The sequence below is a fragment of the Neophocaena asiaeorientalis genome, unplaced genomic scaffold, assembly GCF_003031525.2.
Source record: "Neophocaena asiaeorientalis asiaeorientalis breed wild unplaced genomic scaffold, Neophocaena_asiaeorientalis_V1.1 scaffold336, whole genome shotgun sequence".
Classification (NCBI taxonomy): Eukaryota; Metazoa; Chordata; class Mammalia; order Artiodactyla; family Phocoenidae; genus Neophocaena; species Neophocaena asiaeorientalis.
The window spans coordinates 4,335,132-4,348,885 of NW_020174788.1; the positions used below are offsets into that span (position 1 = coordinate 4,335,132).

General features: G+C 45.4%; 1 long non-coding RNA gene across 1 annotated transcript; it reads right to left on the minus strand.

Annotated features, from left to right (window-relative positions):
* Window positions 1-10,728: 10,728 nt before the first annotated feature.
* Window positions 10,729-13,748, minus strand: LOC112409839 (uncharacterized). The gene is made up of 2 exons (XR_003005238.1): window positions 11,849-13,748; window positions 10,729-11,383 (listed from the first exon to the last, which is right to left on the minus strand). It is a non-coding gene; the product is annotated as an uncharacterized LOC112409839 (long non-coding RNA).
* Window positions 13,749-13,754: the final 6 nt, after the last annotated feature.

The following is a 13,754-nucleotide window of genomic DNA, read 5'->3' on the forward strand; positions in this document are numbered from 1 at the left end:
GGGGAACCGGGCCGCAGACTCTCCGGGCCCGGGAATGGATGGTTAGCAGGGTCCCGGCTGGACGGAGGGCCCGACTCCGGGTACGGAGGATCACTTTCGGGGGACAGAAGTGCAGACGTGGGCGGGGACGCAGAGGGAGAGATACGCGGAGGGGCATGTGAGGGGGGACCTAAAGGGGATAGAGAAACTGTCATGAGAGGTTCAGACAGGGTGAAACGGAAGGACCGCGGCCAGAGGACCCGCAGACCTGCGGGATTGAAATCGGATAGAAAGACAGTCGTGGCGGGAAAGACAGAGGGACGATCGGGACAGATAACGTGGAAAGACGTGCAGAAGAGGTGATGGGGGTCTGATGGCAGGTCTTGCAAGGTGGTCAGAAGCTTAGGGTGGCGGAGACCCCCCACTGTGGAGACTGGGACTGCCTTGGTCGGCGCGGAAAGAAAAGGAGAGAAGGAAGGGGACCCAAGGGGCTTGGGTGACCCTTCCGCTGGGAAGAATCGGAAGTCGGGATTAGGTCTGGAGGGTGGACTAGGTGAACCGCAGGGAAGAGGAGGCGCTGCGCAGGAGATGTAGAAAAGGCTGGGCCAATCTCGGCGTGGAGAAGGGCTTGTCGTACTTTGGGCCCTCCCTGGAGCTCTGTAAACTGTAGTTTCTAATGCTTTAAGCCTCCGGATTTATCCGCGAGGTGACCGCGCCCTGCGGAGGCCCAGAGCTTGGGGTTCGGCGCCCAGGACGTCAAACACACACTCAGTGCTGTAGGGAAATCCTCTAATTCGGCACGCCTAGTCAGGCCACCTCTCCACTGGGTAGCCTGGGGACAAATGAGGGCCAAAGGCCCGAAGGGACTAGCCCAGGGTCATGCAGTCTTTTAGGGCTGGGCAGCATTTTCTCAGGGGGAGGGGCGTGGAGGGGACTGGGAGCGTTAGCCAAGCACGTGTACCTATTTTGATACTACTAGGTGGCATTGAAGAGGCTTCTGGTTTGTTTCTTGTTGAAAACGGGAAGCTACCAGTTTTCATGTTTAGAAGCAGATGTCCTATGATCTTCAGTTTTCCTCAGTGGCCTTAAACGTATTTGTACCCACTAGCCTAGTAATTTCTCACATGTGGGGCAGCCATTTCAGGAAATCGGCCTACCGGAGAATATTTTATACGCAACAGTGTTCATTATGGGATTATTTATAATAGGGAAAATTTTAAAAGAACCAAAAGTTTCACATAGGAAGATCAACAACCTAACATCTAACATGGTTAGATGTTAACATGGTTGATCTAACATGGTTAGATCAACAACCTAACATCTTCAGAATGAGATATTTTGCAGTCATTTGCATTCATAACATCAATGTAAACGTTTTCTATATAAAATAATTCACCACTGACTCTTCAACAAAGAGTTGATGAGTTGGAGAAGTGCTTTATTTACGTTAAGTTTAAGATACAGGATATAACATTGCATATGGGATATGATGTGTGTACATCTATGTTTTTAAAAAAAGAAAAACAACCATTTGTGCCTAAGAAATACACCAAAGTACCAACAGTAATTATGATGGATATTTTCCTCCCTTTATTCTACCTTTGCATTTTCCCCAGTAAATATTTCTTGCCTTTACAGTAGGAAAACATAGAATAAAAAATTAATGGAAAAAAGGCAAGCTGAGTAAGATTCTTCCCTCAGAGTTCATATATTCAAAAATAAATTATTGAGCATATAATGTATACTCACTTCAGGCTTGGCCATACGAGGAAGATGAAATATCCTTGCTTTAAAAGAGGATATCTTCTAGCAGGGGAGCTCGGACATCAACACAGAAAACAGCTGGGTATCTGTACAAGGCAGTGTGTGATGTTGCTTTCAAACTTGATTAGTATGGATAAGAGCTCCTACATTTCCCACATATATTTTTTTCAAAATAGCATTTGCATCCAGCGCCAGGCTACTGCAGTACACACAGTTTCTTCAGCACCAGCTTCCCCTGGCACTACCCTTCTGGTGGGGGAGGGGCGGGGGGGTCCTTTCTCCTGGGTCCTCTATCTCAGCCCCAGGAGTATTGTCTGCTCCTTACATCTGCTCTTCCTGTATTCTTTAGAGTTCTCTTTACCTCTTACTGGGCAATGCCTCATTACTACAGTCCCCTGTTACAATTAATAAATCTTTATATTAACCTTTCCCTGCTCAAATTACTGTGCGGTTTCTCTCCTAATTACCCCCAGCCTCTATGTATTTTCTTGGGGGCGGGGCACATGCTTTTAACCATCCTTTACATACAATTTCGTAGTCTTTCTTCAAGGAAAGCTTTCTCATAAGCTTTCCCCATGTTGTTATATAGGTTAGTTCCAAATAGTAATATTTGGAAAAAATTCTCATCCCCTTGCTGGGGGAGTAAATCTGTAACTCCAGAGGGGAGATATAAATAAATATTCAGATATTGAAGGAATGAATACAGGAGAGAAGTTTCTGTGATCTTGTTCTGCTTTGTGTAGGATTTAAGATTCTTGAAATGGCCCAGAGAATCTGACTTGTTACATTTGTAACTTTAGGTAATTAATCTACAACATATGGTTAAGTGCTTAGAAAGATCTGGCTTTTTAGATTTGTAAGTCTGCCCTTATTGGACATTTAAAGTGTTTGAGAAAATCAGGCATATTCATTTTGTAACTGTAGTCTGAAATGTCTAAGGAAATTTGATTAATTAAGGCTGTAAGTCTGTTAAATGTTTGAGGACTGAAGCTACTAAATTTAAGAATTAATTTAATAGTAATCAGAACAAGTGAAAGTGATTGTCCTTATCTTCATACAAAAAATTACTAGACTTATAATGGAATAACAAGATTTGTAAGTTGAATTTAAAGCCTTTAGGAGAAGCTACGTTTTTAAATGGGCAACTTGAGTCAGTAACTATAACATTCTTTTCCATACCCAAACCTACCCCCAGATATTTAAAATTGCAGGTTGATAACCCCCAGCTTTATAATTCTATCTGAGACCTCTCCTCTGAACTCCAGATAACAACATTCAGCTCTTTGCTTGGAATGCTCCAGAGGCATCACAGACCACGATGTTCAAGTTAAACTTCTCTGACACCCAGATTCGTAAATTGCAACCTGCATCACCCGTGACTCTCCCTCCCTCTCACCCCACTCCAAGCCAACCCATCAAGGCACTTTCTTCTACTTCCAATAGATATTTAGAATCTGTCCTCTTTGCTTCATTTTCTGCAGCCAGCCGCCTAGCCCAGCCCACCATCATCTTTTGCCTGAAGTGTTTCACTGGCCTCTGAGCTGGTCACTAAGTCACTTGTTCTCTAGGGAGCATCTACACAAACCAGACCGTGCCACACCCTCCTTAAGGCCCCTCACCAGCTTCCCAGTGCATTCTGACACTGCCCCCTGCCATCTCTTTGCCCTGCTCCCCGTGCCTCAGCTCTAATTATTCTTCTGTAAGTTCCTCAAAAAGGCCAAGCTCCTTCCTACCTCAAGGTCTCTGCACTGGCAGTTCCCTCTGACTGGAATGCTGTTCCACCTGCTCCTTTATGGCTGGCTCCATCCCTCAAGTCTTAATTTAAATGTCATCTCCCTAGAGAGATTAAGAGCAGTTGGTTTCCCTCGCCCATCTGTTCTCTGTTCAGTGTCTTTTCTTATTCGCATTCATCACAATATGCAATTAATCTCTTTTATTATTATTCTTTTTGTTGTGTGACTGTCTCTCCCATTACAATATAAGCTCCATGAAGGCAGGGACCACGTCTGTATTATTTGCTGCTGTAGCTCGAGTGCATACAACACTAAATCTCCAATTCTGGCGGCTACCAGAGTAGGGACTCAGTCAACGTTTTTTCAATAAATTAAATATATTCAACGATACCAAGATATTAAGTGAAAAAAGAAAAGATACAGAGCAGTATGTAGAGTATAAGTTCCATTTGTATTTCAAGAAAATTTTATACACACATTCATGCACATATGTATATGAAGGATACACAAACTAGTAATTGTGGTTGCCTCTATGGTGGAGACTGCAGGTCAAGGAAGGAAAGGCAGAAAGAATTTGAAGCTAATAATGCATTTTCCTATTTGAATATTTTACCATGTGACTATATTTCTTTTATAATAACGGTAAGAAAAATACTGTCTTTTGGTATTGTTAGTGGGCGATACAGAATACCAAAAAAGTAGGAAGAATCTCAGAATAAAGGACAGTCATCTAAATGGAATAAATTTAGCCTTATTTTCCTCATTCCACTGAGAACCTGTGAAAGATTGCTCTGGCTCTGGCCCTTGTCTGCAGCCTGGCACTTGACAGGTATCGCGGCTCTTGGCATCATGTATAAGAGCAAGGGCTCCTTACTCTGAAGCACTTGGTTTGAATCCCACCTCTGCCAATTTATTTGCTGTGGAACCATTGACAACTTAAACTATAAGAGCCTGAGTTTTCTTCATCTATAAAATGAGATAATAGTACTTCTCTTATAGGGCTTCTGTGAAAATCAAATGTGATAAATGTAAAGCACTTAGCACAATGTCTTGCATATAGTAAGTGCTCAATAAGCGGTAGTTATTATTTCATATGTTACATGATGACACCTCTAAGCTTCCCATTGAGTTCAGGTTTCTGCACGTGAGGGAGAGACATCAAAGGACAAGAAGGCAAGGTGGCACTGCTTATCTGCCAACTGTTTAGTCTCCGCATGGGTGGTCTCCATATCCATCTGCCTAGCAATGATTGGGAAAGTACTTGATTATTTTATTGCATCTTAATCTCATAAAATTGTGTGAATGGCAAAGTGAAAGTACCAACAGTAGCGATGTGACACACGTGCATATAAAGCAAGTGAGAATGGGAGAAAATGTCTGCAAATCATATATCTGATAAGGGACTTGTTTACAGAATATATAAAGAACTCTTACAAGTCAATAATAAAAAGACAAGCCAATTAAAAAGTGGACAAAGGGTTTGAATAGGTATTTCTCCAAAGAGCGTATACAAATGGTCAATAAGCACATGAAAAGATGCCCAACATCACTAATCATTAGGGAAATGTAAATGAAAACCACAATGAGATATTACTTTACACAAACTAGGATGGCTACAGTCAATAAGACAGACAACAGCAAGTGTTGGTGAAGATCTGAAGAAATTGAAGCCTGCATCTATTGCTAGGAGGGATGCAAAATGGTGACACCACTTTGGAAAAACAGTTTAGCAGCTACTCAAAATGTTAAACATAGAATTACCAGATGACCTAGCAATTCCACTTTTAGGTATCTACCCAAGAGAAATGAAAGGGTACATCTACACAAAAACCTGTACATGAATGTTCCTAGCATTATTCACAATAGCCCCAAACATGGAAACAACCCAACTGTGTATCAACTGATGAATGGATAAACAAAATTCTATCGAGAATACGGAATATTATTCATCTACAAAAAGAAATCAAGTACTGATACATGCTACAGTATGGATAAACCTTGAAAACATTATGCTAAGTGAAAGCCAAACACAAAAGGTCATATATTTCATGATTCTATTTATGTGAAATGTCCAGAAAAGGTAAATCCATAGAGACAGTAAGATTAGCAGTTGCCAACGGCTGAGGGTCTTGGGGTCAGGGGGCCGGGGTGGGGAGTGAGCGCTAATGGGTACAGGGCTTCTTTCTAGGGGGACAGAAGTGTTCTGGAATTAGGAAGTGGTGATGGCTGCACAACCTCGTGAACATACTAAGAACATTGTATTATACACTTTAAATGGGTGAATTACAGCTCAGTAAGGCTGTTTAAAAAAGGAAGTATGTGTATCATTAACTCTTTATAATTGATATAGAGATAGAAATAATTAGATTTCATGTGGAATCAAAAAATGGTACAAATGAACTTGTTTACAAAACAGAGTCACAGACGTATAAAACAAACTTGGACGGTTACTAGGAGGGAAGTGGGGCGAGGGATGAATTGGGAGATTGGGATTGACATATACACACTACTATATATAAAATAGATAACTGATGAGAACCTACTGTATAGTGCAGGGAGCTCTACTCAATACTCTGTAATGACCTCTAGGAAAAAGAATCTAAAAAAGAGTGGATATATGTGTAATTATATATGTATATATGTGATTTTTGTATATATGTATAATTGATTCACTTTGCTGTACAGCAGAAGCTAACAACATTGTAAATCAACTCGACTCCAATAAAAATTTTTAAGAGATAACATTATACTGACTTAAAACTGGAAAAAAAGAGAAATAACTAGATTTATTGAAAGGAATGAATCTTTAGCCTCCACTGGATGTTCTTAAGCCTGCTTTTTGATTTGTGAAGGAAAACAATCACATTGAAGTTATATTAGTCAAGACTGGATATATATCATCAAAGATTGTGTCCAAAAATGCAAGTGTAATTGCAAGAGTTATACCATATTTTATCACCTAGCAACAGATGTGCTCTGTTGGCAGAATGCATTTGTTGTTTGACTTTTGAGATTCGTCACATTTTCAGAAATGAATTTATGTATGGATATAGGGGCCTGTGTATACTCTGTCATGGGGAAGGCAAAAATTCCCTTAGCCCTCTCCACTTCTTTCTTTAACGCTAGGTTACCAAGCAAGTTTCTAAGGAATAATTCAGCTGAGACTAGGAAACTGCATGTAATTATTTGCCTCAAATGCTGAGCACTACAGAAAGAGCATTACCCTCATGAAGTCCAGTGGAGGAGAAAGACATCAAACACCTAAATGAAGGAATAAAATGACTAATAATTAAAATAATCCTCACTTGCTAATTTTGTGTTTGCAAATTTGCCTACTCACTAAAATGTACTTGTAACCTCAAAGCCGATACTTGCTGCACTTTTGAGGTCACTTCTGGACGTGTGCATGTGTAGAGTGGAGAAAAATTGGGGTCACCCACCACGCATGTTCCCAGCTGAGGTCAATTCAGCTCTCGCACTGTAGACAAAAGTCCTTCTTGCCATCTTATTCTGTGTTGCACTGTTTACATTTTTGTGCTTTAGTTGATGGCTTTGGTTTAAAATGCCCTGTAAGCATAGTGCTGAGGTACTGCCTAGCGTTCCTAAGCACAGAAGGCTGGGATGTGCCTGACGGAGAAAAGATATATGTTAGGTAAGTTTCATTGAGGCATGAGTTATAGTGTTGTTGGCTGTGAGTTCAATGTGAATGGATTAATGATCTATATGAAATGAAGTGTCTTTAAACAGAAATGCACGTAAAACAAGGTTATGTATTGATGGCTTGATGACAATGTGGTGACCAGAGGCTGGCAGGAACCTAATCCTGTGCTTTCCCTAGGAGCGATGGGTCTGTATTCGCTCATTTAGTGTCCGTGGTGACTTTAGAGAACAAAACTGCTGTGAATCACGACAACGGACTGCGTTATTAGGATAAGTGTGAGGAGGGGGGCTACAGAGGTGCTGAGAATGAGTGAATGATGTGTGTGGGCCTGTTCTTGATAGAGAAGCCTCTTGGGTGAGGTGACAGTTGGGCTGAGACCCAAAGGGTGAAAAGAAGCTGCAGAGCAGGTGGAGAACATTCCAAGCAGAGGGACCAGCGGGGTCTGGAGGTGGGAAAGCCTTGGCCTGTGTGGGCACCTAAGCCCTGTTAGGACGTGATGGAGAAGCAGGCAGGGGCCAGCTCCAAAGGACCTTTTGGGCCTGGCTAAAAAAGTTTGGGTTTTATTCTAAAGGCCTGGGGTAAAGCTGCAAGGTGTAAAATAGTGCAAACTGCAACCTGTAGGCAGTGCAGCAGGAATCAAGTTATTCTCTTCTCACCTGTCTGTGTCCTTGTTTGTTCTCATCACTAGGCTCTAGAGGTTGCAGGTGGTCCCTTATTTACCTGTCTTTTTCCAGGGCCGAGGACAGAGCTGGGATCAACCACTCTGGGCACAGAGCATGGACCACCACGAGCCCACAGTACATGTTTCAGTATGGTTTGTTGATTGAATTCTGCAGCTGTAGCTGTGAAGCAACCGTAGTGAGGACTCTCCTAGAGCCTGGACAAATCTGGAATTTAGGCCTCTGCCTCCCAGGCTGACTGATAGGCCAGTGGTGGGGAAGCTGAGATCTCAGCTCCAGCAAAGACAGACCCACCATCCCCTTCTCCCCATCGCCAGGCAGGAGCTGGCAGGAGATCAGAAGCTGCTGCTTCAATTTCAAGTAGCTCATGAGCGAAGGCTGTAAAGTTGCTAAGAAACCTGCTTTTTCTGAGGGCTCACCGTGTGTTCTTTTGTTTCTATGGCGTTGTGTGTGTGAGAGTGGGTGTGAAGTGTGCCCAGGGCTGTCAGCCTGCCAACCTGAATCAAGTCAGACTTGAAGGCAAGAGCCGCAGGCTGCCCTGAGCACCATTCGGGACGCCAGGTATTGCCAAGCTGGGCAGCCCAGGCATTGAGGGTGAACAAAAGAGGAGCCAGCTGCCTGAGGCCGGAGATTGGCAGAGCTGTGAGCAGCTGCAGGAAGGAAGCTTTGGATGCTGAGTCCTGGACCCACTTCACCAGAAGGCCAGAAGCTCGCGGGAGGGAGACACCAATAATAGAACCAGGAGGGGATCTCATCCCGTAGCTGAACTTGGAAAATAAATCCTTAACACAATCTGGGCCATTGCAAAATACTGGATGCAAGATTTGTGGAACTAGAAGATTCCGGGTTGACCGTTATCTAATTTGCTCCCCTTCTTCTTATGGTTGCAAGGAGAATCTGAGGCCCAGGGAGGAGAAGGGACTTTCTCAAGGGCACACAGCATATAGCAAACATGGTAGAACTCACTATAGGATATGTGGGCTGAGAGTGGAGGAAAAAAAGGCCTGAAGTGTAATCTGAAACTAGATTATTCATCCATTTGTCCATTCATCAAATACTTATTGAGTCCTAAGTGCCAGGAGCCCCGAAGTCCCAACCCCACCGCGAGAAAAGAAAAATGCAAACCTTTGAGCACACTGGCAAATTCTCTGAATCTGTTTCCCAATAAGTATGCCAACAACACAAAAGAGCTCCCACTGTGTGTCCAGCTAAGCGCTTTTTTACCTTGGATTCTCCTCTCGCTTGCAGACTTGGGAGGATGAGGAACTAAAATGGATGAGAAACGTGATCTTCTCCCGTCGCCCGCCTCAGCTGTCAGTGACTTTGAAGAGCACCTGAGGGCCAGTTGCGCTGGATTTGTTTCTCACTCTGCGGCTCCAGGTGCCTAGTACATGCCTAGCACCTTGAGCAACTCATTCCTGGCTCTAGATGTCCGTCAAAGTCACAACTGACGCTCTCACTCTGCCCAAACCCTTTAATGGTTCCTGCTGCTTTTAAAATAAAGATCAGTGGGGCCTCCCTTGTGGCGCAGTGGTTGAGAGTCCGCCTGCTGATGCAGGGGACACGGGTTCGTGCCCCGGTCCCGGAAGATCCCACATGCCGCGGAGCGGCTAGGCCCGTGAGCCATGGTCGCTGAGCCTGCGCGTCCGGAGCCTGTGCTCCGCAACGGGAGAGGCCACAACAGTGAGAGCCCCGCGTACCGCAAAAAAAAAAAAAAAACATCAGAGACTCGGTAACACGGCCCGCAAGGCCCCGCAGGGCCTGGCTCGGTTTGCCCCTCCTTCTCGTCTCGTCTCTCCCACTGTGCTCCACCTCACTGACCTTCATACCTGTCATGCTCCCCCAACAGGGTCTTTGCCCAGGCTGCCCCTACACCTGGAATGTTCTTCCCTCCCTTTATTTCCTAGTAAAATCTTTTTAAAGAAACCATTAAACTGTTTAGAATTCATGGGTGGTAAAAGATTTTTCAAACAACAACAACAACGAACAACACGAGTTACAAAAGACAGTATCTACCTTCGTGTTCCAGGGTTCAAACCTGCCGCAGTGGCCAGCGATCAGAGCCCCCTTTCTGTTAATCAGCCTTCTCCAAGCCGCGGTCCACAGCGCCCTCTAGTGGGCCCTGAACGACAGCACCAGGATAGCTTCTGTTCATGGCCGCCTGCAGCCCCACCCCAAGACTCAGCCACAGGAGCACAGGTGGCGCTGGAAGCATCATCAAAAAACTCACTTCACTGTGTAAAACTGGGACCTAGTTACCGGGCAGGATTTGCCCAAGATCTCACCGAGTCTGTTGCAGAGCTGGGCCAACCAGTGTTCTTTCCACTACATGGTGTTACATAATCGAATACTCAGAAGCATCACAACGCTTTGGTAAGCAGGGACTTGTGGCTCATGGGTGAACAGAAGACATGAGCTAAGCTTGTCTCATATTTTCACTGATATCCTCCACTCATGGGTGTGGTCTTTGGGTGTAAGACCCTTTGTGGGCTACCTCGCCTAAGTCTGTGAACTCCTTCTGTGCCTCCAACACCGGAACTCCTTCCTCCCTCAGGGCCTTTGCACTGCCTGTTCCCTTTGCCCGGAATGCTCCTCCACCAAACTGCCTCTTGGCTCGTACACCCTCCTCATATCATCCAGCTCTCACAGAGGCATTCCCTGACTATCCTACCTCACGTTGATCCCTACCCCAGTCTCTAAAATACCTTGTTTATATCCTTCATAGCCCTATTCACACCTGACATCATCGTGGTGAGTTGTTTGAGGTCTGCCTTCCTCTCTAGAACGATGGCTGTTGGGAATTTATTCTGGACCTAGCAGAGGCCCTGGGCACTGAGCGGGTGCTCGACGAATACACAGGGAACGATGGACTGGAGAATGGCGCAGGACAAGGAATTAGCCAGAGACCACATTTGAGAAAAGTCTGGAGGTTTACTCAACAACAGTCACAATCACAGTTGTACATGGTAAGTCAGGTCTTCACAAAGGCTCACTTTTCCAGGCAGGAGATGAGAGGTTGGCGGTCTCGAGCTTTCTCTATGGAATCCCAGGTCTGACTTCTCAAGTATTCCTTGCTTGTAATCCCGTTGGGATCCACCTTCAGGCCTGTAACAGAGCAGGACCCTGACCTTGTTGGCTGGCATGGCTGAATCAAAGCCATTTTGGGAGTGGATGTTAAGAGGACCTTGTCGCTTGGAATGTAGGTCCAACTCCCACCCCAAAGGTGACAGTGGGCCTTGGCTCAAGATCAAGTTTGAACAAACATATTACTTGGATTTTCACAAAAATGCATCAGTTGAAAGCAGAAAAGAATTCCAGGACAGAACTCACACCTTGCCCTTCTCCCACACTTAAAAATCTTCAGAAAACTTAATTAAAAATGCACTGCCTTCTAAGAATTACAAAGGATCACCCAATCTGTGCAAACAAGGGATCCCTGAAGCAAGGAGTCCAGATTTCTCAGTTACGACTGTAAAGTGCTTCGCCACTCTTTTGAAACTTCAGAGACGAAAAGTAGAGACGCACAGAAAGAAATATGGCGCCATCTTCAAGGACATCACCTATTTCTTAAGGAGAAAAAGAAATTCAGCAGGTGGCGAATATAATGTGGACTTTGGGAATCCAACAAGAACTACATCTTCGACAAGAACTGCTCTTTCTCCCCAGGTCCTAAGGTCGTATCTCCCATCAGATCCCTTTTGTGGATGTACTCCCTTCTGCCTCTGAGCTATTTCTTCCAAAAATAGGGAACTGATAGCTCCTGGACTGTTTTAAAAGTTGAAAGCTCCAACTGGAAGCACAAGGTGGAATGGCTTTTCCCACGTGTGCCTGCACACTTAGCCGTCTCCTCCAAGGCCTTGTACTGACAGTGAAGATGCTCTTTGCATTCCAAAATGTTTCTGGAGTCCCCCTTTGGAAAGGCTGCTGGTGGGCCACACAGGCATGATACTTTCTAGCCACACCCTGTTTTGCGACCCCATGCTCAGAAGAAAGGCTCTAAAGGAAAAAGGGCCCACGTTCTCACACATTACCTGGCTGACAGCACCTCCGCAGGCTCCTGGCTGTTTGACGGAGCATCAGCCGGGGTGGAGCAGGGACCTGGATCCTTGAGCCAGGTGGTTTTCCAAAATGAAGACAAAACAATGGGTGGCTAGTATGTGCGATCAGTTGGCCAGTTAACAAATGGACTTCTCTCCTTCCTTCCTTGATTACAGGCTATGTCAAGTCTCGGCACCTACAGATGTGGGCTCAGCAATTACAAATGCCAGAGTGCTCAGAGGACCTGCCCATCCCTTGTTGAGGGTGCAAAACCAGACTCAAAAGGAGAACCAAAGGATGGAAAAGAGGACGACTGAGGACTGCTTGCTGCGGCTCCTGCTTCCCACATGCGTCCTGTCACCCACTTGGAGTGGGACCATTTGGAAACCTAGCCACTGCTCCGCCCTCCACCTGGGCGTGGGATTGGGGGCTGCAGGTGTGGCTTCCAAACAGGGCCCTCTCCCAGGGGCTGCTGAGGCCCTTCTTGGCCACAGATTAAATGAGCCATGCAGTTACCCTTTAAATTTGGGGTGTTATTTGCATAAAATGGAATAACTTCTGGCCTCTGGCCCTTGGGAGGCATTGCTGTCTCAGATCCTGCTCTAGGCCCAACGCCTCCTGCTTGAAATTAGACATTAAGAAACACACACTCATCCAACAGGAACTGCACACACCACCAAAAATGTTTCCCCTCCCCCCAACCCCGCCCCTTTATGTCTAGCAAGGCACTAGGAAATGATTCAAGTTTAGGGATTGGCTGTACATTTGCATTTTTTCTTTTTAAAAGGCACAGTTTGTATTTTAATGATGCTGAATTACTCTCTGATGATGAATCCTAACTCAGTTCTCCCATATTGCGACACTCTTGTTATCCTAGATTCTGAAAGGGGTCTCATCTTCGACTCCTTCCTACAGAGGGCCACTTCTAAAGATATAGCACTCCCTTGGAAAAGACACCAAGGATCGACAAGCAGGCTTTGTAAGCACGGGGCTGCCTCTCCTGCGGGCAGGTGGCCAGAGCAGGGCTTGTGCTGAAGCAGAAGTGGAAGTGACACTTTGCCCGCTGCACGCTTAATCGGGGTGGTGGTGGCCGGGAATGTTTACTTCCCTCCCCAGATAATTGACAGCCTTGAGATCAGCCAGCATCTCAAAGGCAGATTCGTGGCTCTGCTCCCAGATTTATGTCTCAGTTATTTCATTGGTAAATAACACAGTCGAGAGAGGCTCGACTCTAATTGGAATACTGATTCAAGGACTTCCTGGGCTAGCTGGCAGAAGCCGTGGGCTGTAGACTGCGATTTCCATTTCTGAATCAGTGGGTGGCAGGCTGGTTACAGAAACACTTCCTATTAGTTTGGGAGCCCTCTGGGAGGCTGACACATAATTAACAAAGCAAAAGGTAAACACAAAGGACCGGCATGGAGCTAGGTACACATCTGTTCATGGGACACTGGGATCTGTTCTCCACTGCAGGTGTGACCATGGTGGCAGGTTGGCAGGGCTTTAGGTCTGGGCTGAGGACCGTGTCACACCAAGGCCTCTGGTATGAGCTGATGGACACAGGTCCCCTGCCCCCTCCCCCAGCACCACCAACTTTGGACTTCACAGATTGTCTCTAGGCTGGGGGCTGACTCGAATGTTTTACATTTGGCTGGCTAATCACAGCATCCTAGAAATCCATATTGGATGCTAGAATACCAGAATCCTATGTGGCATTTTAGTTTGTGATCACAGTACAGAGTTCTTTAAAAAGTCTAGAATTCCATATGAGAACCAGAACCACAATGAGTCAGAGGCTAGGCATCTGCCCACGGTCCACCCTGGAGGCCTTCGGACCTCACACCTCTGTTCCTCTCCTGAGGCAGGCAATTGGCCGAGAGAGAGAGTGAGAGAGAGAGA